We start from the raw sequence: 27,311 nt of genomic DNA on the forward strand, positions 1-27,311 counted from the left end.
TGTTCAGCGATGAGCCCCATTTTTGGCTATGGCTACGTCAATGAGCAAAATTGCATATTTGTGCTGAAGAGGAATGCGAAGGCATTCAAGAACAGTCATTACATCCATTGAAAACAAGCGTTTGGTGTGGAGTAATCAGCGGCCCATATTTCTTCAAAGACGAGGCTAGCGCCAATATAGCAGTAAATGGCGAACACTATCATCAAATGATAAACGACTTCTGAACGCCAGAATCTAACAAGACGGTGCTACTTGCCATACGGATTTACTGCGTCGCCGTTTCGGGGATCAATTTAATTCTTGTGTCGGATCAATGGATTGCCCGCCAAGATCCTTAAAATTACATCTTTGGACTTTTATTTGTCACGGTACGTAAATTCTAAATGTTTTGTGGTTGAAATAGCTTCGGGGTAGTGGGAGCCAACATTACTAAAGTGATTCACGAGATACCGACCGAAGTTGCCCAATGAATCATTCACAAAAGTGTGTTTACGGATGGCTGAATTACGGCGCAATTGCGGCAAACATTTCATACGGATTATCTATGAAAAATAAATGTCATGAATGGTTCTACACAATAACACTAAAGATTGCCCAAATCAATTTGAATTTTCGAACTTTTGCAGCGCAGTATATTGGCGGCATTTTGATTATTTCGTCTTGGCTGCAATCACTAATTCCGCCAGTCATCCGACAAACTAAGCACTCGACTTTTTCGTGGTTCCTTAGCATTTACGTATAAGTGTGTTCCGATCCGTTATTCCCGAATTATAAGCGATCTGAAAATTTAAGTTTTTAATAATATTTCTTGGAAATGAACAATGAAGAGCGTGCCAAATACTTATTCCGATCCCAGGCTGAAGCCAAACGCGCGCTTTTAGACGCACAAAATTATTATCTAATTTGAGTTCTGGCATTATTTTTCCACACTCATATACATTTTTGGAATGCACAAAAATATCCGCATGTTATCTTTTATACTAGTTTATACCAAAAATTACATCCATTAGTTCATATTGAAAAGATATGGGAACTTGCAACAACTAGTGAGCGTGGGATCAGCTACTATTGACAAACGCATCGCAAACAGACTATCTAGTTCCCAAGACAGATCTGAAAAGATAGTATAAAATACGAATACCCGATAGAAAGGATTGGCAGACTAGAATCATATCAGACAATATTAGTCCCCATATTTATACTGACGGCTCGAATTAGGACTGGATGCACTGGATCGCAAGTGTACGCGGAACAATTATCTTTAAATTGCTCCTCTAGACAAGCAGGCTGGCATAGCGCCTTCCAAGCTAAGATCTACGCTATGGACCAAGCAGCAAAAACTGATGGACTTACCTCCAGTAACCTTACCATTTTTGTTGATAGTGAAGCAGCGAGCAAGTCACATGCCTCAACGCGTATCAATATGTGGTAGAGAATGCAGGAGGTCGCTCTCGCTCATCTAACAACACAGCACCAAACTTTGTTGGCAACCAGCAGCCACTCCGGAGTGGAGGGAAATGAAAGAGCGGATGAGTGTACAAGGAAAGGCTTTCAGCATGACCTTAATCGAGTGGTAGGGGACATAAGCGTTCCTCTAAACGAATTATACACTGCGATTGGCCTGAGTGTAATCTCGGAAACCAATAGAAGGTTGTCTCTGACTACTAATTGCAGGCTCTCCAAAGCGCTCTGACCAAAACTGAGTCTTAGAAGGACCAAATGTCTGCTTGGATTCAACAGATCAACTACCAGCGTCCTCACCTTATAACGGGTCACCACACCATTGTCACCCTAGCCAGTAAATGGGTGTACCTCACAATAACTTCTGCTTGAGTTGTGGAAATGAAGAAGAAATTGAGTCGTCACACCTCCTCTGAGAGTGCCTTGCACTTCAAAGATGCTGTGTCAAATATCTTGGCGACTATTTCTTTGAAGACCTGGGAAATTTGCATAATGTCTCACTGGAGGGCTAATTGCCTTCTTAAAAAAATCTAAGTCGTTTAAGCAACTTAGTTAGGGGAATGAAATCAAATGCAGGTATCACCATGGGGTATCACTTAGGGCCACCAAGTGTCTTGTCTTAGAACTAACCTAACCTAGGCCGCTGCGTAAACTCTTGCTTACTTTCAAGTTATCTCCATGTTTCATCTCCGGTATCAATACGGTCGAAAATACCAGTTGATTTTTTTGCAAAGAGCTCCTAAAACTCTATACAGTACTCTACTTGCTCCTGTTTTTGAGATGCCGTACAAACAGATAAGTTTTCTCTGCTAATAATTTAGTCATTATTCGAACTTCCTCCAGTACAAGTTTCTGAAGTTTAATCATATTTTCTTTTGTAGCGGCAACCCCTTTAGCCTGAGGATCATCTGCACTATTCATCCTCGCCCTTTTAAATGCAAAAATGCATAATCGTGATAAAATACACATTTTCATGGAAAATGCTTTTACCTATTTATAGGGAATTTAATTACAACTGGGTGTTTTATTCTCTTTAACATTGTCGCGTCAGCCACCACGATCTACTTTCCGATTTTTAGTGCTAGGAGGAGGAAGGAAACGAGATAGCAGGAATGTTACTTGAGCTTATGGCTGAGCTATGTAATCCCTGAAAGTTTCATAGTGGGGTTCCCATAACTTTTCAAGTTGTATTCAAATACATACAGCGAATCAGCGAAAAATACCCTGTATCTGATTACTAAAGCACGTACCGACACTTCGATCACTTGCAAACGACGTAATACTTGTTGATACGTCTCACTTGTTGGTACGTCTTACTAGAATATAGTTTCAGGTATTATAGGTATAGGTATATATATGTATAATTGGCGCGTACACCCTTTTTGGTTGTTTGGCCGAGTTCCTCCACCTACTTGTGGTGTGCGTCTTGATGTTATTCCACAAATGGTATTAATGACAAAAAATGGGGGGAAAAACAAATAATTTTTTCAAATTAGGAGCAAAAAAAAAATATTTATTTCCACAAAAAATTTTTCTTGGTATATTTTGTTTAAAAAAAAGTATGAAAAATGTATAAATATGTCAAAATACCAACGGTATTTTTCTTTAAAAAATACAAAAATTTTCTTCATTAAGTCAATCTGTTAATTATTACATTTTTTAATTTTTTCAGTTTACATTTTTTAATACTCAAACCTACAAATAAACCTGGATTTCCGAAAAATGTACGGCAATGTCCAAAATACTTGGATCACTTGACATGGAATCGTTCATTTGCAGAAAATTTTCAAAGGTGCAAGCAATATCTTCCTCTTTTCTTTTAGTAAAATAGCTTTTGTGACGCTTTGAAAATTACTTCGTTAGGGTCTATGTTGTGCATATCAGCAAATGATTTTAAGAGCATACGCATAAGAATGTGTGTATGTATGTGCACACAAGTGTAGTTGTGTGTAAATGTTGTGTGAGCTTTCCCGCATGGCTCACATTTTTCTTTGCACTTAATTGCATTTGTTTGAGTGCATTTCAGGCGCCTCATCTGCGTGCCTCCTTTCAACCGTAATAAGAGTACCAGCTACCACAAACCACTTCGCCATTTACCCCTCCTCCTACTACTACCTTACTATGCAATTTGAGTAATGCGTCTGCTTTCATTTGGCTCGTTCAAAAAAGTTATATGCGTGTGTATGTATTTATATTTGGATACGTATATGTGTGCATTAATTTGTGGGTTCGGGCATTTTTCTGTGGCAGTTGCAACAAGCAACTCTTTGCATGACAACATTGCTGTTTGTGTTTTTTGTTTTTTGAATGCGTGTTATTGTTGTTATGTTTATCGTATGTCACTTGAGTGCTTAAGTAAATGAATGAAAACAAAAGCAACGAAAGCAAAATAAAGAAAACAAACAACCAAGGAAGGGAGGAAAAAAAGTATTCAATACTCAAAATGCGAAAGCAATGCGTACAGGTGGCAGGCAGCATTTTGTGACGATGTGTAGGGGGTAAAACGAGGCATACGAAGAAGGCAGCGTGTGTGACATCAGCAACAACAACAACAACACCAACTGAAACAGTTGCAGCTGGAACGAGCATTAACGCCGATGCGTAGGCACCTGATTAAGCAGAAATTATGCGATTACGTTTTGCATGCGAACGTGTCAGTGGGTCGGACAGGCTGGCGGGCAAGTCGAAGATTATTTCTACATACATAAGTGCATGTGCGTGCGTATGTTCACTCTACATGGCACATATGTATGCAGTGATAACTGAACCAGGGCTACAGGGAAGGCAAAGCACCAGTTGGCATGCACTCAGTGGCATGCGACATGCGCTGCGTGGCGTGCCACAAATGCAGTAGTAAATAAGCTCATATACAAATGTGCATACATGCATACATACATAAGTACACACGCGTATGTATGCCTACCTGCGTTGCTGCTAAAATGCATTCGACATTGAAGAGGAAAGGTCGTTGCCGTAACGGGCGAACAATGCGGCCATGCCGTACGCGACACTTCTCTCAACAAGTGTTGCACAAAGTTTTGCTGTTGTTGCTGTTGTTTCTGTTGTTTTCACTAAGTGTTGCATGCACATAAATGCCTATGAAGCAAAGGCTTTCGCAATTTTCGTCTCATAGACATTGTCGTCTTGTTGGAGCTCCACTCCGTTATCCCTCCTCCCGCCTGCGCGCTGCGGCTGTATTGCAATGCGGTGCTGAAATCGAAGTGACAGATTGAAAGCTTTGAACTGTTAAGGAAACTTAAGATGGCTTAATTGCATATTTGCGTGCAACAGCCTCATGCCACACGTACTCGTACACTGGCACACAAACGGAGATATCTACGCAATCACGCTCAGCCGTTCATTCGTAGTTTGTTTGTTTGTGTGTCGGTGCGTGTGTAAAAATTGACACTTGGTGGTTATCTCTGTCGTAGTTGTGTCCTCATGACCGAGGGAAAATGCATTACCGCCTCGATGCCCCTTACGTTTCTTTTCGTCAATAGCAATCCATTCAGTGCAAGTCTAGTTGACATATCGAAAATTGAATATTTCAAGATTAAGACCTTTGGCATGCGAAAAGTGTTGTTGATTTCTTCGCAAAGCATGGCGCTTGACCCTTTGCTTAAGTGATTTCAATTCCACTCGTTAAATGTAGATCCATAATGGAATTGAGAATGCAAAGAAATGAAACAAATAGGAAAAGCATGTATGTATGTATGAATGAACGTATGAGTATATGCATTTGTGTATGTACAAACTTATCAGTAATAAGGCGAGTTGGAAAACTGGAGTGCTTTTAGTCTTATGAGACCAAAATTAAGAAAAAAAGTACTTACATGACTAGTTCTCTTAATGGCCATTCGCTCATTTCCTCATTAGTTATCCAATTGTTATTACAGAGTTTTGCATTATCGCTTCTAATCATTTTTGGAGCTCTGTACTCTGGTGTTTTTTTAGCAACGGCAGTTAAGATAAGTAGAAGCAAGTGTCTGCCATTTTTGGGAACTCGACGATGAAACACCAAAGTATATTTTCTGACAATTCGGTGGAGTGACTCTGAGTACATTAATGACTTGTGGTGATGAAGAAACCTGAGGAAATGCTAAAATTCATTAAAAGTCTCCAGTTACGATGCAACAAAATTGTTTTTGTGACTGTAATAGATAGTAAGAGGGCACTAATTTTACGAAATATTTGAATACATTTTTTTTCATTTTTCATTTCATACCATCCCAAAATTCACAGTCCTTATTATATGTATATGAAATTCGGTGAAAGTATGATAAATATATGGTCAGAAAGCACTGAAGGCCCTAGTAGCCAGCGTGCTAATTAAGGGGTTACATACGCCCATAACACTGCCCTACAAAAACGAATTTTTTTCTGTCCTATGAACCAAATATAATATACTTTTTCGGAAAGGGGAGAAAAAATAAAAATAACGTGTATCGGCGATTTTCATGTACGAGTACACGTCAGAATTTTTTTTGTATGCATAAAATATAGAGCTCGTAGTCCGCCTGTTTGAAAAACTTTGGATAAATTTTTAACCCTTTTTCCGTGATCCAATCGCGCTGAATGTCTGCAGGCAGACTCGTGGAAATGTTTTTATTATGTAAAATTAAAAAAAAAAAATTTTATCAATTCTCAGATTTTCTTGAATTTCTTTTTTCTAAAAAAAAAATTTTTTTCTAAATTTTCGGCATAACTTGAAGGGACTCCAAATGTTTAAACAACTTATTAACCTTTAATTTATTGTTTCATACAACACACTCTGTGCCGTTTGTGTGTTTGTTACAGTTCCGGAAGTTCGGATCATCTGACAGTTGCGCTACTAGGAGACGTATACTTTGACAATTGTTTTAAGTTCTGTTGCGCGAAAACGTCTTTCTGTATATTTCATCTTACGAAAAATGCAGTGCCCGACTCGAAATAACTTATGGTACGTTTGTGGCTTATTCGCACCAAGTAAAAATTTTAAAAATATTACGAAAACGTTAGGTTAGGTTAGGTTAGGTTAGGTTAGGTTAGCCTGGTTGGCAATAAGCCACGCATAGACCTTTTGGTCCCTAGCGATACCAGATGGAGACCGACCTCTATGAATACCTAAAGGAGACATCATGTAGGATGTCAGCGCTTTTGGCGAATCTAAGTACGGCTGGGAGCTCCGCTTTTGCGACGTCTTCCAGACCCTCAAACAGTGGGGCTCCCAGGCATCTTAGTCGCGTTTTTGATAATGCCGGACAAACGCACAGAAGGTGTTCTAAAGTCTCCCCAACATCCTCTCTGCATTTTCTGAATTTGTCCGTGTTAGCAATCCCTATCTTGTACGCATGTGCAGCCAATAGATTGTGACCTGTTAGCGTACCTATGATAGTTCTGCATTCCTTTCGCGAGAGCGTAAGTACGAACTGAGTCAGTTTTTTGTCGTTAGTTCTACACATGACTTTTGCTGTTTTGCATGTGGTCAGGTTAGTCCACCTAGCTTCCACTTGCCTTTTCATGTGGTCGTCCATTTCGTTGTATATTGTGTTTAGCGGTCTTGGTATGTCGTTCTCTTGTTCAAATGGTAGTCTCACAGTACTTTTTGCTATCTCATCTACTATTTCGTTCCCCATAATGCCTTTGTGACCAGGTACCCAGTAGATATGCAGCGTAACTTTTACTCAAACTAAAGGGTACCAATACTTTCGCCGCAACAAAATTCGCTACGCTAATGTAGAATTGGTTATTCCAGCGGTTCTGTACTCACCAGAAGAACGTATAGCGCCTTCAATGGAGATTTTTGATGATGTTCCCGAATTAAGGGATGGAGAACCAACAGTAGCACCAACAATGCTAACAACATTTCTTGCATCGAACGCGAGATGCGGGGAACCAGAAGTATCGGAATTTGTACCAACACCCAGTGAACTTGGGACTGCAGTGCCGCATTTAGTAACGCAAGCCGACTTCAATGAAGTGGTCGGATTACTCATGGGTGTTAAGCGTGGATTTCCAACCCACCAGTGCTTTTTGTGTACATGGGAAGGTCGCAAAAGAGATCAGCATTACACTGAATTTAAGTGGAAGCCGCGAACATGGTACAAAGTAGGCGTAGAAAGTATAGAAAATCTACCATTAGTGCAGCCATCTCAAATCATTTTGTCATCACTACACATTAAGCTCGGTGTCGCATCAAATTTTGTTAAAAAACTGGATCGTGAGGGCGAGGCGATTGCAAGTTTGCGCAATATTTTTCCGAAACTGAGCGGCGCAAAGATTCATGCAGGTATTTGTTTACGAAGGCTTTTAGTAACTTTATTATTTTAATGATGTGTATAATTTAAGGTGTTCTCAGTGGTCCGCATGGAACGTGCATGGAAAGGCAAAGTTGCCGTTATTGAGCAGTTTCTTGGCAACAAACGGGCTGACAATTATAAAAATATTGTTGCAGAAATGAATTCGGCATATGGCAAAATGGGCGTATTAATGTCGCTAAAGATCCATTTCCTTCACAATCATTTAGATTGTTTCCCTGGTGATTTAGGAGCTTCTAGCGATGAACATAGCGAAAGGTTCCATCAGGACATTGCGGCTATTGAAAAGCGCTTTTAAGGACAAGACATTACACATATAGTTATATTATAATGTTACATACTACTATACTTAGTTACATGATCACCCTATTCCTATATTATACCTACTAACTCTATAACCTACTAACTCTAATGTAAACCAACAACTGCTTTACATACTTTCTCACACTCTACACCCACACGCTTACTCACGCACTCAATATATACACAACATGCATTCCTACATTCATTGCTAGCTTTACTTTCTCCCATTCTCATTAAATGTAAAATATTAGTTAAGCTTTAAGATAAGAAGAGTCTTTGTAAAAGTGAGAGTGAAATAAAGTTCTTTGACAGAAGAAGACGTGTTTTACTTCATTATTATATGCTTGGCGAATACTGTTGGTCTATTTGTCGCGATACTGACACAAATGCTTACACACGCAAAAATAAAAGGCCTAAGTTTCTCTAAAAGCATTAAAATATTTAATGTAATAATTTTTAATTTTAATATAATAAAATTAATAAAAAAAATCGGGGTTTTATATCTCTATTGTAATGCGGAGTGAAATACCTTTCTTCTGATACCCACATCGGCATATCTCATGCAATTTTTTTTTTAATTTCGAACAAGTGGCAACCCTGTGAAACATTGTTAGTGACAACGCCTAGGTGAAAAGTCTAGAAATGTGATACACTATCTGAGTGCTCAATTTTATTCAAATCCATTAAGCTAATCCTGAGATCGTGTGGCTATACAGATATGCATACAAGAATTGCTCGTTTAAAGATATAAAATACAAAAAAAAAAAGTTGTGACATGTACATGAAAATCGCCGATACACGTGTATTTTTATTTTGTATCCCCTTTCCGAAAAAGTATATTTCGTACATTGGACAGAATGTGTGTAACGCGGTGTAATTAAAAGAACTCGATTATTTTTACTGCCCGATGAAAGTGTGATGCGCACAGGTAGCTGTTTAAACTCGGTTTTCTCTAAACTACTTTTTCCGGCACGGTCTGCATGATAACTCATACAGTTTTTAATATTTTTTACTGCGGTTGTTTTTAAATATACGAAAGTGTTTGCTCCATAGCCTGATTTTTGATTTTCTTGTCAAGAAATTTTGTACCATACGTAATTGAGCCATACCAATTTTATCATAATAAAGAGAAATGACAATAATTTCCTAAAAAAATTGTATTTTATTCAAAATCAACTCCAGCCCTTAAAACTTAACCACCGTTTATTGCATGCAAAGACTGGAGGAAGTCGAGGCAAGAAGGAAGTTATTATCAGGCTGCGAGGTTATCAGGCTGTGGAATATACGTCAACGGATTGGAGTTCAAAATATTGGTCATCTTTTGGAATTAGCCAGAAAGAGACATGCTTGTCAAGTATTGCAAAAAACTTATAGATTTGTATTTACACGTTTTATTGTAAACATTTTTTTTAAATTATTTAATTTTCTTCATTTCATTTTTATGCATTGGTTTTGATGCATTTTATTTTATAGTACATCATAGCCTACATTCGGTAATGAACTGCAAACAAAGAAAGAAGATTCTCAACCTTGGCCGTGAATGCCGGAGGATGTGGGCAGGCGGGAGAACATAAAGCTTAAGAATAGACCACTCTCCTAAGCTCCACGCGGAACAACTCCAATAGGCGCAGTTTTTAACCAGGAGGGCGACATACCTAAAGGTAGTGCATCACATCACCCGTAGTAGTTAAACTGAGGACTTACCTAAGAAGACTGACTGCGCTGCGAAACATTTACCATTATTAGTTCTATATAAAATAAAGCCTCCATTTTGCTGATATCTGATCAGTCAGATTTGCGTGCTATATCTATCGAACTACGGATCCCGATGATTTTTTTACTATTTTTTGTTTGTTTGTTGGATATGCCCACTTAATTCCACGCTTTCAAATGTCAAAATGAAAGAGCTTTATTTCAAAACCTTGTACCTCAACAAACACGTGATCTTCCATTGCCGTGAGCCTAGAATTTCAGCTACATACATGTCTGATCAACCTTTTTTTGTAGCAAAATCTATAAAAAAGACAAATGTGATAAATTGGATTAATTTTTATATTAATAAAACTTGGTTGCTATATTGCATGTTTCTTTGTTGTACTCCTTAGATATTTAAAAGTATAAATATATAAAAAAAATTCCACAAAGCAAGAAATATTGTATTAAATACTTATTAACAATTAAGTAATCCGTTATGAAATATATAAATACTTATATGTACCGTTAAGAAATATCAAAGGCAATAAATGAAAGTCCTCAAGTTTAATATAGTAATATAACAGGGGCAATATTGCGTGTTTGGCAAAAAATACGATTAATGTTATGGTATGTTTTTTTACTGAAACTGAAATATAAAAGCTTATAAACTATATGTTAAGTAACCCCCGTTGGACAGTGTTATTTCTTAAAACATGTGAGCACCGACTAAAGCGCTAAAAGCTTGTTTTAGAGAAATACCCGCCGTTCCCGAATATGTTTTTGTATAATATGGTCGTTTTGCGCGACTTTGCAAATATAGGGTATTTCAGCAAGACTTTCCTTCTGCAGACATTCTTTTATAAATTAAAAAAAAACGAAGTTTTTCAAAATTCCTTTTTTCCACTTCATCATATTTTTAGTCCATGTTATTTTTTTATTAAGCAAATTATCCTTCAAATGCCCACCTCGAGTCCCCTGCCAACACAGGATGCGCTTATCAAAATACTCCATGACTTTTTGGCTCTAGAGAAAGAAGTTCAGTGGTGCCTAATTTTAGAGTCTCAGCGGCTATATGAGCTCGTTATTTCGGGAGATAACGTGCCCTGGGAACTTTGTGGCTCCATACTGTTGAAAGCACATATCAATCCATGTGATCTAGTTCATGCGACGATAGCGTTCTCCGTTAACGGTAACAACGTTGTTCGTTTATTCATTTAGAAAAAAAGATGTCTGCATAACTCTTTTTTTTCCTCGAATGAGAAATCTCATGAGTACTGCAGTGTGCACGATTTGTAGTCTCACAGCTACACCAACATACTGAAAACCTCTCCACTATCTATCATTCTCTCTGCGAAAGTGCTAAAAAAGGCATTATCTCACGGGACTGGTTATCTCAAATGTTCTTAAATATTGTTGACACTTGCGAAACTCTGCGCGTCTTAGATCGTTATGAATATTTCTTACATGCGCAAAGATTCTTTTTCAGTTATTAGCTGATTTCGGCATAAAATCGATATTTTCTGCATTTAAAGTTTTAGAGCTTTCGGGAGCATGGCGTGGGCATTGGAACAAGACGTGTTCAACATATTCTTCGCTTTCCGTGCTGATTGGACAGTCAAAGGCAGTAGGCCAAATCTGTGGAGATATTTACTAAGTACCCCATACCCTGCAATGCATTGGATTAGGTGGAAGTTTGTTTCCGCATGGTTCTTTTCTAAACACGTTGTAAGGATGGATATTAGCTCATGCGTCCATCTACCCTTGGGTGACTTGTTCCACCGGTCCAGTCAGTGGGCGATACAGCAACGCCTTTCTTCATCAACGATTTCTTTATGCCCTGCTCTTTCATCGAGTTCCGATAGCCTTATGAATAATCATTGCGTTTCTTTAGCCAGAATCTCAACTGGGATTAGTCCTGCAATGACGAATGTTGCGTCGTCAGAAATTGTGCGAAAGTCACAGATAGCCCGCAAACTGCTTAGTCGATAGACGCCTATTAGTTTTTTTACTTAGTTATTGATGTTCATTGCATCAGTCCAAACCTGTGCGGCATACAAATGGACCGAGCTGACAACCCTACTATAAATTATTCTTTTGCTATGACTTTTCGCTATGCATTATTCGTGCCAGACAGGACTATGCACTCGATGAGATCTTCACAGCATATGCCAGGTGCGTTTTAAACTTTAGACGACTATCAATCATCACCTCTAAGTATTTAATGGCGGGTTTCGAATTGTCCCAATTTTTACTTTCATGGATTCTATTGTCTTTCTGCTATGCATTAAAACCATATTAGTTACGTGCTCAGTTAATTCCAGGTTCATGAACGTCAACCAAGGCTTGATTCCGCGTACTGATTCGCTGTTGATCCTCTCAATTTCTTGGATGTATTTTGCTAATATTACCACTCTTAAATCTCCCTATATGTATATGTAATTTCCATTTTCTTAAGAGTATTTAAAGAAAGTTTGAATTCTTTTTGCCTAAAAGGCGCAGCATTTAGTAGGAACATAGATTTACATAGACTGAAGAGGACCAAATGAGTATTGAATTCATGTTTGGGTGTAACGAATATTTTTGTTTAACAAAAAATGGATGTTATACTAAATGAAAAATAACTTTTTAAGCGAAGTCGCGGCATAGTATGATGTTTCGGCAATATGGGTAGGCAAAATTATTTTATGCGTGTGTGGTCATTAAGTGGATAAATCTTTATAATATATATAAAAATTAATGTTTGTCTGTATGTCCTCGATGAACTCAAAAACTACTAGACCGATTATTAAAAGAATTGGTATATACCTGTATGTATGTTTCCACGGAGAAGGTTTGTAGAATATGCTCATTGCTGCCACTCGCCACCAGGTGGCGCTGCAGAGTAGCAACTTCTGCCCCGTTTAACCATTTTTTTCGAAATAAACAAAATCAATAAAATGGTTTACTAGAATGAATTGAATATTTGTGTACTGATTTTTCTTTAAAGTTATTTTTTTTAAATTTATGTTAGTTGCTGGCGCAGAAACGCGCGCTGGGTTCAGCTACCAAATAAATAAAATTAATAACATTTTAAGCAGTCAACAGTATAACATCAAATTTGTTTCTAACAGTGACCGTCCCAACTTCGGGTGTACATATATCACTAAAAAACCCCTTTCCCTTTAACCCAACTGCCTTTCGGAACGGCATACATTTATAGGCGCCTCCATTTGCAGGCCACATACATCACGTAACGGAGGCTAAACATGGCTACATACCTATGTATTATGTAATTAAATATGTACACATTCCACTGTTCAAAAATTCAAAAAGGAAAAGGAAGAAATTTATGAGCCACTGCGACTGCTGCACTTGCACTTCGTATAATGAAACAGCTGTCAGATGAAATATTATTTTATTCACTTCTGCATCACTTGGACAAAAGCCGTAAACTCTAATATGGAGTAAAATATATGTATGTGTGTATGCATATGTTTTCCCAAGCACTTCAATAATGTTCCACACACAGAAAGTTGCATCTACATTTATTTGGCATAGGACTTGGCAGCATATTTTCATGTATGCATCAATGGTTGCATGCCACATTGCCAACACCATTTCATTTTCAGTGCATATTTTATTGCGAACGACTTTAGTTTGCACTGTTCCTACTATTGTTGTTGTTTTTTATTGCCACTGTCACAGCATTCAACATCGACACTGGCGCGCTTCTATTATTAAAAAAAAATAATAATATGCCAATTGTTTCTTTTGTAAGTTTTTCCATGCTCTTGCATTGTGCTCGCGGATTTGGCAATTGAATAACTACACCAGTCGACAAAGTACCCACGCACCCATGTGAATATAAATTTTGATAACTAATTTTTATAATTTAATTCTAACTCGTTTTCAATAAAAATATTGCGCAATTTTAAACCAAGGACATGCGATTTAGGGTACTGAAATTTGCAGAAAAATTCAATAAATTTTCCACAAAGTTTCCAAATTTGGAAAAATTTTAATTTACAAAATTTTGAGTATGCAATTTTATAAAACGTTCAATTTTTATCCAATAAGATGAGAGTTTTAAGTGACTCACAAGTTCTGTTGACTTTCAACAATTTTTTGTTTTCTTACGGTATTGAACTTTCCCTCCATATTCAAAATTTATTTGATTTACAATATTATAAAAATTAAAAAGATTAAAATCAACAAAATTTTTGAAGTACTTCAAACTTTCACTTTGTCGAACGCAAATTGAATGCTCACATTTTTTTTTTTTAATTCTGTTAAAAAATTGAAAATTTTGTTGAAAACTAAATGAATTTTTCTGAATTTCATACAAATTTAGCAACTTTGATTCATGAGATTTTTGTAGAAAAATTAACTATACTTTTATTGAAAATAAGTTAAAGTTAAATTTAAAAAAATTAAATGGAAAAATTTAAAATCACAAGCGGTGCGTGGATTTTTTCGATCGACGGGTGTACATACCCTATGACCAGAAAGTACCGAGAATGTTTAAATAAAACAAAACAGGGTTAAATTTGAGGCAAATTTATTTTATCTCCTTCATAATATGACCCGTCTGAAGGAACGCACATGTGCCAACGTTTAACCCAGTCGTGCATACACCCCTGGTAGGTCGACGTATCCCTTCAGCTCCTTCGTTAGATTCTCTTTGATCTCCACCAACGACTGAAGTCTCCTTTCACGAAATGGTAACTTCAACTTGGCAAACAAAAAGAAGTCGCACGGAGCCATATCAGGTGAATACGGTGCTTGCACGATGGTATCTACTTGGTGTTTAGTCAAATAATCCAGCACAATTTGGGCACGGTGCGATGGCGGGTTATCATCATGCAAAATCCAAGAAATATCGGCCGGCCAGGCAGACACTAATGATTCGATGGCGCTAAAAAGTGACAGATGTGTGTCTTACAGTCCTACCAACATAAGAAAAAAATATGGACCGGTTCCTATATGCGCCGTTCATTTCAATTAAATATACCCGGTACGTTCTGCTCATAGGGTATGCAGCTGCTCGAATATTCCACATACGCCCCGTCTTTCGGCATGTGAATGGTGCGCAGAATATTCCAAAAATACGCTTCACGATTTTTTTTATATTGAATACATTTATTTATTATAAAAAAGTAAGCATGTGTTTGTTCATTTTTAACCAATATCCAATATGCATGCACGTAGGGGTATTCGATACTACAAATGCACTTCGCGCTGTTTTCATGCATTTCCGAGCGAATCTTGCATAATGCATTTATATATACATATCTACGTGCGATGTTTCGTTCCAGGCGCCAAAGCTGCTTTTCACATTGCAAACGTCAATGTATGTATGTTGTTGTTTTTATAACTCATTTGTTTTTTTTTTGTTTTTGTACTGTATCAAGTTGCAAGTTCGTTTTTAATGTATTTTCGTTCGTACTTGGTTTGTGTGTTTTTTTCACTTCAATTTTTGTTATGCATAGAACGTAAATGTTGCATGAACACTTTGAAAAAACTGATACATGTTACACTGCCAACACCAGCATGTAAAACGCGCACGTAAGTGTTGTGTGTGTGTGTGTGCGTATGTGTGCTTATTATTCAATAGAGCAACTAACATGCTGGGCGGATTTCGCACCACTTTGCCGAATGCAATTTATTTTCACAAAACTTAGTCACTCTTTCACTATTTGCTTTTATTTACTTTTTGGTTCATTTTGCTTTTTACTTCCTAAAACTTCTTATTTGGTGTGCATGTAGGTGTATGTAAGTGTGTGCGTAAGCACACGTTGTATGCAGTCGTCGGGCATTTCCTGCTCATTGTCTGCCAGCGAAGTGTCGAAAAGCGGATTTTCTGCAATTTGCGCGCAACCAGGCTGAATTTATTTAGCGATGCCAAAGCATATATGCACACACACAAGTACAGGGTGAGGGCATGTGCACCGCATATCGTTTGTGTTTATATCCAATGCACACACAAACTCATTCACGAAACTAATGCGATAAATCCTCAGCTCCATGACTTCTTCACACCTTCTTTTTTTTTTGTTGTGCCTCAGATGTTGGTCAAATGTTGGAAAATTGCAAGTTGCAGTAACGGATATCGCAAAAAAACAGAAAAAAACATAGCGGAAACGGATGCAAGTGTCTTAAGGAAGTGCCGAAATCAGTGTTGTGTAGTGTTGCCAATAACTCGCAACGAAACGAAAGAGTCGAAAGGCAGCGAGAGATTGCTCAAGTTTTTGTTCCGCGTTTTTTGCGCTGCAGCGAAATGTGAAAAAATGCAGGCTAAAAAGAAAGTCCTACACTTCTGTGCGTTTGACATATGGATTAATTTATTTTCAATTGATTTGAATTTGCGCGCAATAAAAAGAAGTACGACACATGAGCCATTCAAATTTTCGAACAACACTCAGTTAAATGCAAATCGTTGCCGCAAAAATACTTCTTGAGTATGGAATTTCCAGAAATCTGTAGAAATTTCAAAAAATTGGTTTCTTTTTCGCTTAACCGTCCGTTGTGTGATGTGGCCTACGCAGGCCATTCCGAATTTTAGAGGGGTATATCTTTTTGTTTCGTTAAGTTTTCAAAAAACGGCGAAAATATACCATACAGGTCTGTTAGATTTATCTTCTGAAAATTTTATAACCATTTCCAGCGAAGTGAATATGAAAAAAAATACATTTTACACAAAAACTTCATATGTTAGGGTAAATGGCCTGCACAGGCCACCACTGCAATTTTAGTATAGTCATCTACCATACTTGGTCTTCTGACTAATTAGAGTACAAGAAAGAGTGAATACGGTTCTCTCTCACTCAGAAGTTGAAACTTTAGTCGCTCTCTCGCTCTCACAGCGAGAACAGGCGCCAGATATATGCCGTTAGAATTGAATTTGGTTCTATTTATTACAGGTGCACATTTTATTGTGTATGATTGATTTTGCTTTTTGATTCAAACGAAGTAGATAGGGCTCTATTAGCTATCGGTAGAAGAAGTAATCGTCTATCAAGTGAGCAAATGCGCCATCACGAGGAAGTGTTGAGCAAATTTATTGCAGCGGAGGATGAGGAAGATGGTCCGTTTGTTACAGACGACGATAACGATAAGGATTATGTTCCTGTTGATGACGGAGAGGTGTCTGATATTGAGAATGAGCTTGAGGTTGAAGAAGAATTGCCTGAAAACGAAGAAATTTATGAAGTTGAATGGGATGAAGTAATCGAACCAGAGCCTAGTGTCTCAAATCTTGCCAGTGGAGTGAATCGATTATTAGGTGAAAAAGAGCAATGTTACGAGTGCAAGATTGACAATATGTTTTGGAAAAAGGAACCGCCAGCACCTAGAGCACGCCATTGGAACCGATTTACCAGTACCAGCACCAGACCAGTGGGACCTGCTCATCGATTTCTGCCAAATCCAGTGTATATTTTTCGTGACATAATGTCACCTGAAATAGTCGATATAATTGTTCGTCAGACGAATCGGAAAGCAGGAGAAATGATCAAGGCCTGGAACGAGGCTAATCCAACATGTAAACCAAAAGAGTGGAAGCCCACAGACGAAATGGAAATGTATCCTTGGTTTGGATTGCTATTATTTTCCGGTGTGTTCCACTGTAATAATATGCAAGCAAAGGATCTATGGCATTCTCGGCATTTTGATATTTATAATGCAACAATGTTGTTAGATCGATTCAAAATGTTGCTTCGGGTTTTTCGTTTTGATGGAGCTAATACTCGTTCTGAACGTATGCTGTTGAGTAAATCTGCACCAATCGACGACATTTGGACTATGATGAATCACAATCTGCAAGAAACATATACTCCAAATGCAGCAATAACAGTAGATGAGCAACTATTTCCGTACCGTGGGCGAACTAGGTTTACGCAGTATATTCCGTCTAAGGCGGCAAAGTACGGAATAAAAATTTGGTGGGTCTGCGATTCTTCAACAAACTACCCTCTCAAGAGACAGATTTACACAGGAAAACGACCAAATGAAGAACGAGAAATTAACCAAGGTGAAAGAGTGGTTCTGGATTTGGTAGAGAGGTATCGTTATTCCGGCCGAACGGTGTATTGCGATAACTTTTTCACACACTCGAATTGGCCAAGTCTCTTATGCAGAAGGCATTAGCTGTCTTAGGCACAGTGCGCCCAAATAGAAAATTTGTTCCTCTATGCTTTCCGCTCAGCGAAAAGGCAAGGCCGTATAAAAAGTTTCGACCTCTATATCAGACTTTGTTTGCTTTCCTGGATGAAAATGTATCTATGTTATCATACGTTGGCAAAGTAGACAAATATGTGCTAGTATTGTCGACACAACATTACACGCAAACCACATAAACTTCAAACAAATATAAACCTGCAGCTGTCTTAGACTACAATGAAAATAAGTCTGGGGTTGATACAATGGACAAAATGCTTTCTGGCTACAGTTGCAAACGCGCAACAAACCGGTGGCCATTGGCCATTTTTTTAATATGCTTGACATTACAGGCTTGGCTTCTTATATTATATACAAGCATTTGCGACCAAGCAAGAAGTCAGACCAACGAAGGGATTTTATATTAGAATTGGCTGAACAACTGACAAACCCCCTTATGGAAACACGTGCAGCAAATCCCAGGGTATATGGTAGACCAGGAATTAAAATAGCAATGCAAAAGTTCAATGTATTTTATGTAAGTATTTATACAAACATCCGAATTCGTACTGAAACATATAATTAATTTAAATAATGTATCTCTCACAGGATCCACCATCAACTTCGGCGGCCCCAGCACAAAAAACTGCATCAAAGCCCGTAAGCTCACAGTACCGGCCATTGTGCAAGCTATGTACCAAACTGGATAAGTTTAAAAGAAAAACCCGATTTACTTGCCACATTTGCAAAGATGCAATGTGCTTAACTCACGGTTTAGAAACCAGTAACTACGTCAACTTCATAAGCAACTTTTAAAATTTAATATTTTTATTTATTTATTTATAAATTGAATTTTTCAAATAGTTTTTAAAAAATAGTAAGAAGGATGAACCTTGATAAATAAATTTCTTTTAACACTAATCAATCTGTTTTTTTATTAATCGGTATTACACTTAAATTGATTACAGACATAATTTTCGTACCAGCCTATAAATAAAGCACGTGTTCTCATAGGTGGCCTGGCCAGGCCATTTTAAACAACGAAAGAATATAAAACTTTCACACAACGGACGGTTAACAGATACCCAAAACCTTAAAAATTACATACTCAAAAGGATAACATTTCGAAACAATTTCTAAATAATTTTATGGTAGCTTTAATTCTGGCACAGCCCCTCTCAGTTCCTTGCGTACCGTACCGAAAATTTAAGCACGTTTTAATCGAAACCTAATTTTTCAAGTCAGCCGGGCATTAGGCTCGTTTAGATGAAAGCATTTGACAAAAAGCACTCATATAAAATTAGAAAAGGTTTAATTTGCTTTAGCAATTATTTTCTTTAACCTTTGATTTGGCACCAATTTTTGACTTCATGAGCTGGCACTATTTTTACATATGTAAAAAACTGAGTTCTTGTAACTTACATACAGACATAATTAGGTTAAATCTGCAGTACGGCTAAAATTGGTTCATATATTAATCTAACTGTTATTAAATTAAAAATTTTTTGCTACATTCCAAGATTTAGATGAAATTTGTTCGTACACCCCGCGACAAAAAGATAGCACATCAACATTTGTACAAGTTTTGACTGTTTTACAGTCTTCGCTGAATGTTCATTATTTTTTATAAAAATATCAAAAATCGTATAAATCCTATTTTCAAATTTTATATGTACAAAAAATGTAGTCCAGTCATCTGGTAGTTTGACCAGGAAAGTTTTGCAGGAGTTTTGAAACTGGATAATTTTTATAGATTTGGGATGGTCTTTTCGAATTTCAACTTTGCCACCTCGTATCTGCGACGCTAGCGCCTTCGACAAATATAATGTTTATAAAAATTGTTAATAACATTACATTTGCTTGTTTATAATAATTAGTTTCATTCATAATCACTGTTAGACTAAAAAAATTGAAAATCCAACTGAATTCAATAATTAAATATTCATAATTCGAGCAAAACAGCTTTTGTCCACTTATTTGTTTATAACAAATGTAATAAATTTTTTAACAATGCAACCAATATCAAAATTTATTTGTGAATAATTGTTTTAAATATTTTAAGCTTCCTTAAGACAATAATATTATTTTACAAGAAAATATACTTGTATAAAGTGGAAAAATTTTTTTTTTTCAATTTGAACATCAATTACAATAAATTATTTAAAAATTTTTTTTTTTCAAAAAACAAAAACGGTGGCATTATGCGCAATTTTATCAGCTTTAAGTTAAAAAAAAAGTTAAAAAAGAAGAAAAATTGTGACCTCTATCCTTATTGTCCACGGGCACTTTTTTTGTCCCCCTGTGTGCCGTCGTATTGAAAAAATGGCGCCTAAAAAAATTTTTTTTACAATATCTCCATTCCGACGCCTTTTATGAGAAAAATATTAATATACAAAATACAACTAGAGAAAATTTCTTACATTTTATGTTACAACGATTTTTTTGTAAATAAAATCAATAGTTTTTGGCGTATGAGCGCCACAAAGTAATATGCGTTGTCGAAAAAACTCATTTCCACACCACCTGGAGGTAGAGTAAGCCGCGCGTTTTTTTTTTATCGTGGTGTCCCCTGTAGGCCTAATCCAAATGTGATGCACACTTTCGAAAATTTAGCGCAATCTCCTACGTTTTACCATTCCTCATGGACCAGGCGTTGCGAGTTCGTCTTGGGCACCGATCAAGACGTCGCAGACTGAAATTTCGTCCGCATCATCTGCAATACGATTATCAGACTCATCAGAATTCTCTTCGTTGTCCGTTTCATCAAACGTTTCCTCTAAAATAGTCGCAGTTTCTTCTTCATCGTTATTCAATTGCACTTGCGAGTTTTTACAAGGACCACTACAATTTGTGCACATCATGGAGCATTTTAACCCAGCTTTTCTGCATCCACAGGCCTTCAGACATCCCTTTTTACATTTACAAGAAATAAGTTCTAACAAGGATTCTGGAGCTGGGGGCTCGAGTGTCGTAACAGGAACTACCCATTTTTGTTTTTGTCCCATCCCCACTGTTCTGCATTTTGTTCATTCCCGTACCACTGCTGAACCTGGTGATAGGTTCGGAATGAATGCTGTCGTGCTGCTGCCTCTGTTGGTGGTAGGGACGCAATATTAAATTTATTTGTATATGCTGATTTTGTGAAGCATGCATATCTGTACTCATTTAAAGACATGATTTTCTTACTTTTCACATCACTGTAACCGTACAATTCAAGAAGAAAACGTTATCCTGCTTTAGCAATAATCTCTGGATCGACGTTCGGATTTTTAAATACCTGAATAACCTGGTTTAAATTAGGATTTTTTCGGAGTACATTAATGAATTTCATTTTTCCTTGATAAAAGAGTGCACATGTTGTACCACAGCCACTGAATGCATGCAGAAATAGAATATGATCTGCAGCTGTTTGATCTATAATACTTTCAGTGCAATATATAATAATAGGAGTATGAATAAGTTCGTTACGGTTTTACAACAGATGGCGTAACTTGATTATTATTCCATCGATCCACATTTCCAAACATTCATTGGAGAGCTACTGTCGTAAGGCACAAACGTCAGTATAAGTTTTTTATTTGAAGCGTAAACAACAATATTTTTACCACACTTGAAAATGTCGAATTTCGTGCCAAATAATGTGTTTTTGCGGGGAATTCTTCTTCATTATTTTAATATGAAGAAAAAAGCAGCCGAAAGTCATCGTATCTTGGTGGAAGTTTATGGTGAGCATGCTCTATCTGAGCGAACGTGCCAGAAGTGGTTTGCACGCTTTAAAAGTGGTGATTTTGGCTTGGAAGACGAAGAACGCGAGGGTGCGCCGCCAAAGTTCATGGATACCGAATTGGAGGAATTGCTCGATCAAGATCCGGCTCAAACGCAAGAAGAGGTTGCAAAAACTTTGGGAGTTGATCAATCAACCATTTCCAAACGTTTAAAAGCCATGGGAATGATCCGAAAGGTAGGCCATTGGGTGCCGTATGAATTGAAGCCAAGAGACGTTGAACGCCGTTTTATGGCATGCGAACAACTGCTTCAACGGCACAAAAGAAAGGGTTTTTTGCATCGAATTGTGACTGGCGATGAAAAGTGGGTCCATTACGACAATCCAAAACGTCGGGCAACGTATGGATACCCTGGCCATGCTTCAACATCGACGTCGGCGCAGAATATTCATGGCCTGAAGGTTATGCTGTGTATCTGGTGGGACCAGCTGGGTGTTGTGTATTATGAGCTACTGAAACCGAATGAAACGATTACGGGGGATGTCTACCGACGACAATTGATGCGTTTGAGCCGAGCACTGCGAGAAAAACGGCCGCAATACGCCGATAGACACGACAAAGTTATTTTGCAACATGACAATGCTCGGCCACATGTTGCACAAGTGGTCAAAACATACTTAGAAACGCTCAAATGGGATGTCCTACCCCACCCGCCGTATAGTCCAGACCTTGCGCCTGGCTGACCAGCACTTCCGTAATTACGATGAAGTCAAAAAATGGATCGATTCGTGGATTGCGGCAAAACCGACCGAATTTTTCACAAAGGGAATCCGTGAATTGCCAGAAAGATGGGAAAAAGTAGTAGTAAGCGATGGACAATATTTTGAATATTAAATTTGTAACCATTTTACGTCAATAAAGTTTCAAATTTCGAAAAAAAACCGCACGAACTTATTCATAGTCCTATATTTGTTGGGTAATTTTAACTTTTCCTGGTTTTAGAAAGTACACGTTTGATCGCATACATAGAGCTGTCAAAAGAATAAGAAAATCTATAGTATATCTTCGCCGACCACTATTACGGTGTCGAACGCGTCGGAGTGGAGATATTGTAAAAAAAATTTTTTTAGGCGCCATTTTTTCAATATGACGGCGCTAGCGTCGCAGATACATGGTGGCAAAGTTGAAATTCAAAAAGAGCATCCCAAAATCTATAAATATTACCTAGTTTGAAAACTCCCGGAAAACTTTCCAGCTAACTACCTTTTTTTTACCAAATGACTGGACTAACGCGAAAATTCCACAAATTTTTCATGCCAATTCCACAGTTTTAATTACAATTTTTATAAAACGACGGCTGAACAGCTTATAATATTTTAGTAAAATAAAGTGAAAGTTGGAATTTGCTAAAAACTCCCTCATATTTTTTACAATATTTTTTCTTTGACAGTATTTTTCCCTGACAGAAAACATTGTCATGTTGCGTGTGTATATGGACGAGCAAGAATAGCCAGAGTGGTTTCCTACTTTCTGAGGCGAAATGTACAGAATGCTACACTTAATACGAACCAATCTGAATTGGACGAAGTTTCTCCCTTTGGAGGTGATCTAAATTTAAAGGATGTTGCTTTATATGCTATCACGAAGGAGCTAAAAGCAAAAGATGGACAAGAAAACTTTGCAGTCAATGCAAAAAGCCTGTTTGTGTCGAACAGGGCGAAAGACCAATGAAATGTAATAATTGCTCAAATAGGAAAACTTTAAGATATTTTTACTCGTATTCCTTATTCATTTATTTATGACAAAAAAGTTAGAACTACTCATCAATTTTCCTAAAACATTGCAATATTTACAAATGTGAATAGTGATAGAATAAATATTTAAAATATAAAATATTAAAATTTGGATTTCATTTCTCGCTTTTTGGAGGAGTAACCAAAATTTTGGTCATTGACCTGAAACAATTTCTCAAAACCTAAATTTTTAAATCTGTAAATAGCGCCAAAGTGAAGGTTAACTTTGATATTTTTTCATGTATTTTTTAATATTCAAAGCTGCTGAAGCTTTTGAGAGAAACTCTTGAGAATATCTTATTTAAAAAATAACTTTTCAATAATTTTAATGGTTAATTATAGGTTAGCCCAAAAGAGTTTGAGAATATAGTATACAATTATTTGAATTTAGTTGTAGACACATATAGAAAAATATTGGGTATGGGAATAAGTTTCCGCTCTCGTAAAAGAGGTGTCGCTGCTGATAATATTTTTGTGTTCGCAAAAGTAATATACTGGTAATTTGAAGGTGTATTTGTGAGGTCTCGATTGCAGTAGTTGGCATACGTTTGCAGCGTAAAGATCCTTTTTTATGTGACGTCGAAAATGTCTACGTTCGTCCTGAAAACAAAAAGCATTTGCGGGAAGTACTTCATTATTACCTTTTAAAGAAAAGTGCAGCTGAAACGTGTCGTATATTAATCAATATTTATGGTAATCCATTAAATACAACTTGTAAGGGGTGGTTTCAAAGCTTCGAAAGTGACGATTTCGAGGTGAGTGATAAAGATCTTCGCGAAGCACCGAAAAAACTCGAAGATACTCAACTACGACAATTATTGGATGAAGACGCAAGTCGAACCCTTGATGATATGTCTAAAGAGTTGTTGTTGAGATGTTGACAGATCAACTGTCGGTAAACGTTTGCACGCGAAGGGAATGGTCCAGAAGGTAAACTGGAAGGTAACTGGGTGCCATATAAATTGAAGGAGAGGGATATCGAGAAATGTTTGGTGATGTTTGAGATGCTTCTTGAACGGCAGAAAAGAAAAGGTTTTCTGCATTGCATCGTCATTGGCGATGAAAAATGGGTCTATTATGATAACCCTAAGCGTCGAAAATGTTGGAGCCTACCAGATGAAGCCGGTCCATCGAAAAAAAAAATTCATGTTTCAAAGGTTATATTGTGCATCTGGTGGCATCAGAAGTATGTCATCTATTAGAAACTCCTTAAACCATCTGTAACCATCACTAGCGATCGTCACCGACTGCAGATAATGCGTTGGAATCGAGCTCTCAAAAAAAAGCACATACTTCACATAATATCAGGTATTACTTAATTGTTTAAATAATTCGTAACTTCGGCTAAGAAATTACGGAAACTGATTCCCATACCCAATATTTTAATTGAAAAATTATTAAGAAAATTAAAAGAAAATACTGTCTGACTCAAAACCTTTTCATCAGATCTAAAGTTTTTTACTTATGCATATAAGGATTCAGTATCGCTTTTTCGGGACCTTTTTGGTTATTTGCACCTCCGCAACTTCTGTGCAAAAAAATTGTAAATATGCTTAAATCTATTTTCGTCAATTTGAGTTTATAATTAGCCTATGTGCAAAATTTCAGCGCAATGAGAGGCACACCAACAACAACAGCATCCATGTTGCAGGAAGTACCCATTTTTGTTACATTTAATTTGAACCACTTTTTCGAACGACTTGATTGAATAGCATTAGCATCAATAGCAACTTGGACTATTCTGTCAACAGCTCTCTGCTGTCACTTCCTTAAAATAGAAACATTTGGCAACAAGTTTTTCCGTATTTCTTATACAAATTTATAAGCTTTTTCCGATTAAAAATGCAGACTTCTCATTACCTTCACATTAAATCTTGAATTACTAACCTTCTAAGATGCCATTTGCTTAATATTATACAAAATGATCTCCTATCAGAAGGCGAATCATCTAATCTACCAACTCAACGACTCTTCAGCAAATCATTAAAAATATTCTTCGAGTGTACTTTATTGGTTAATTATTTCCTTGCATCTACTCTTTTTTTATATTTATCGACAAATATTTTTTACTCGTCTATCGTATTTTTCGTAATTATTATATTATCTCTATCCAAACCTCGGCCAGCGCTTTTGGCAATTTTCGCAGCAACTCGACAATCCAAACCGTGCCAAATATCCATCCTTTCATTGTTTGAATACAAAAATTAATGTCATTTGTCCCAAATGTTCAATTTTTCTTTTCCGCGGAGGTAGTGGTGGTGGTGCCTTCACATAATTTTCGTCTATTCCTTTTTGCAACACATCGACAACTTCGTCCAAATCTTCGGTGCTCACTGTCTCATTTTCTGATGCATAATGTTTGCTCGGTTATCCTTCGAAATATTGGACCACCACTACTTTGAAGAACCAAATCTGTTAATAAAATGTAGTCACACATTAAGTATTTTCTGGTACTGGCTTACATTTTCTTGTAGCTGCTTTGATCGTACTCGGCGGTTCTGCAAAAAGCTCCTCAACTATGTAATGCCTGTGTCGATTTCCAATAATTCAGATTTAGAATATTTGCCCAAGAAGTAAGGTGAAGCTGAAGCATGCGTTAATGACAGTCTATATATATATATATATAATTGGCGCGTACACCCTTTTTGGGTGTTTGGACGAGCTCCCCTCCTATTTGTGGTGTGCGTCTTGATGTTGTTCCACAATTGGAGGGGCCTACTGTTTCAAGCGGACTCCGAACGGCAGATATTTTTATGAGGGGCTTTTTCATGGCAGAAATACACTCGGCGGTTTTCCATTGTCTGCCGAGGGGCGACCGCTATAAGAAAAATGTTTTTTTTAATTTTGGTGTTTCACCGAGATTCAAACCAACGTTCTCTCTGTGAATTCCGAATGGTAGTCACGCACCAACCCATTCGGCTACGACGGCCGCCTGCATCATTTATTTTCATCAAAATTGTTCAAAAACATTTTCAAAACTTCTATAAGGACAATGGATAGGATACCAAACCTACTGCGTGCTTTAAAATTTTATAAAAATACTAAAATACATATCCTATCCGTCACCCAATATGCAAGGAAATTACTTCCGAAGAGAACTGAAGACCCTCCCGCATCAGTTTCGTAAAATAAGCACCAGAATTTTCACCAGCCTAGCCGTTTGACTTGAAGTTTCAGTACCATTGGAGAGTTCTTTTAAATAATCCATTCTACAGAGTTAAAAGACTCAAATTGCAAAGCTCCTTATTATATAGTACAAAGGAATTAACAATTCGAAATGGCAGATCTAATATGTATGAAGGACTGAAATCATTGAAATGGAACCATAATCAAGTATCACTGAACATAATATAAGATCCCAGATAAGATTGACAAGAAAGATTATTCCAAATAATAATTATAAGCTTCCAAGCCAAGGACATACATATATCCAAACTGGCACCTGCAGCAGTTGTTACGTTAACTACCATCTCAGTAGTGCCGTAAGTAGATCATAACTTGGGTGATGCAACAGGCAGTCCCATAATACGAAACATTTTAAATTTTCCAAATTTTGTAGAGGCGCACATAAGGTCTTCTCAATTGAAGTTCTATGTACGCGTAGAGATTCAGCAATCGCCCAGAGTATGCCAATTTAAGATTGACCAGTTTGAATGTAATGTGAAAGTAAGATAGGATTATGATATATCAATGATCGCCTACTCAGGCTTAGTTCTCGCGTTCAGTTTATTCTAGACTAGATCCAAACGAAGAAGATGATTTCTTGTTGTGTTTGGGCCTGTCACAGCTTTTATTCTGGGCCTTCGCTTGACAACTCAGGATTACATTGACGTCTCAGAGAAGACAATGCCCTTTAAAACTTACTATCTTAACCGGATTTGACGGTAATAAAGAATTAAAAGAAG

This window comes from Anastrepha ludens, chromosome 3 (assembly GCF_028408465.1).
Source record: "Anastrepha ludens isolate Willacy chromosome 3, idAnaLude1.1, whole genome shotgun sequence".
NCBI lineage: Eukaryota > Metazoa > Arthropoda > Insecta > Diptera > Tephritidae > Anastrepha > Anastrepha ludens.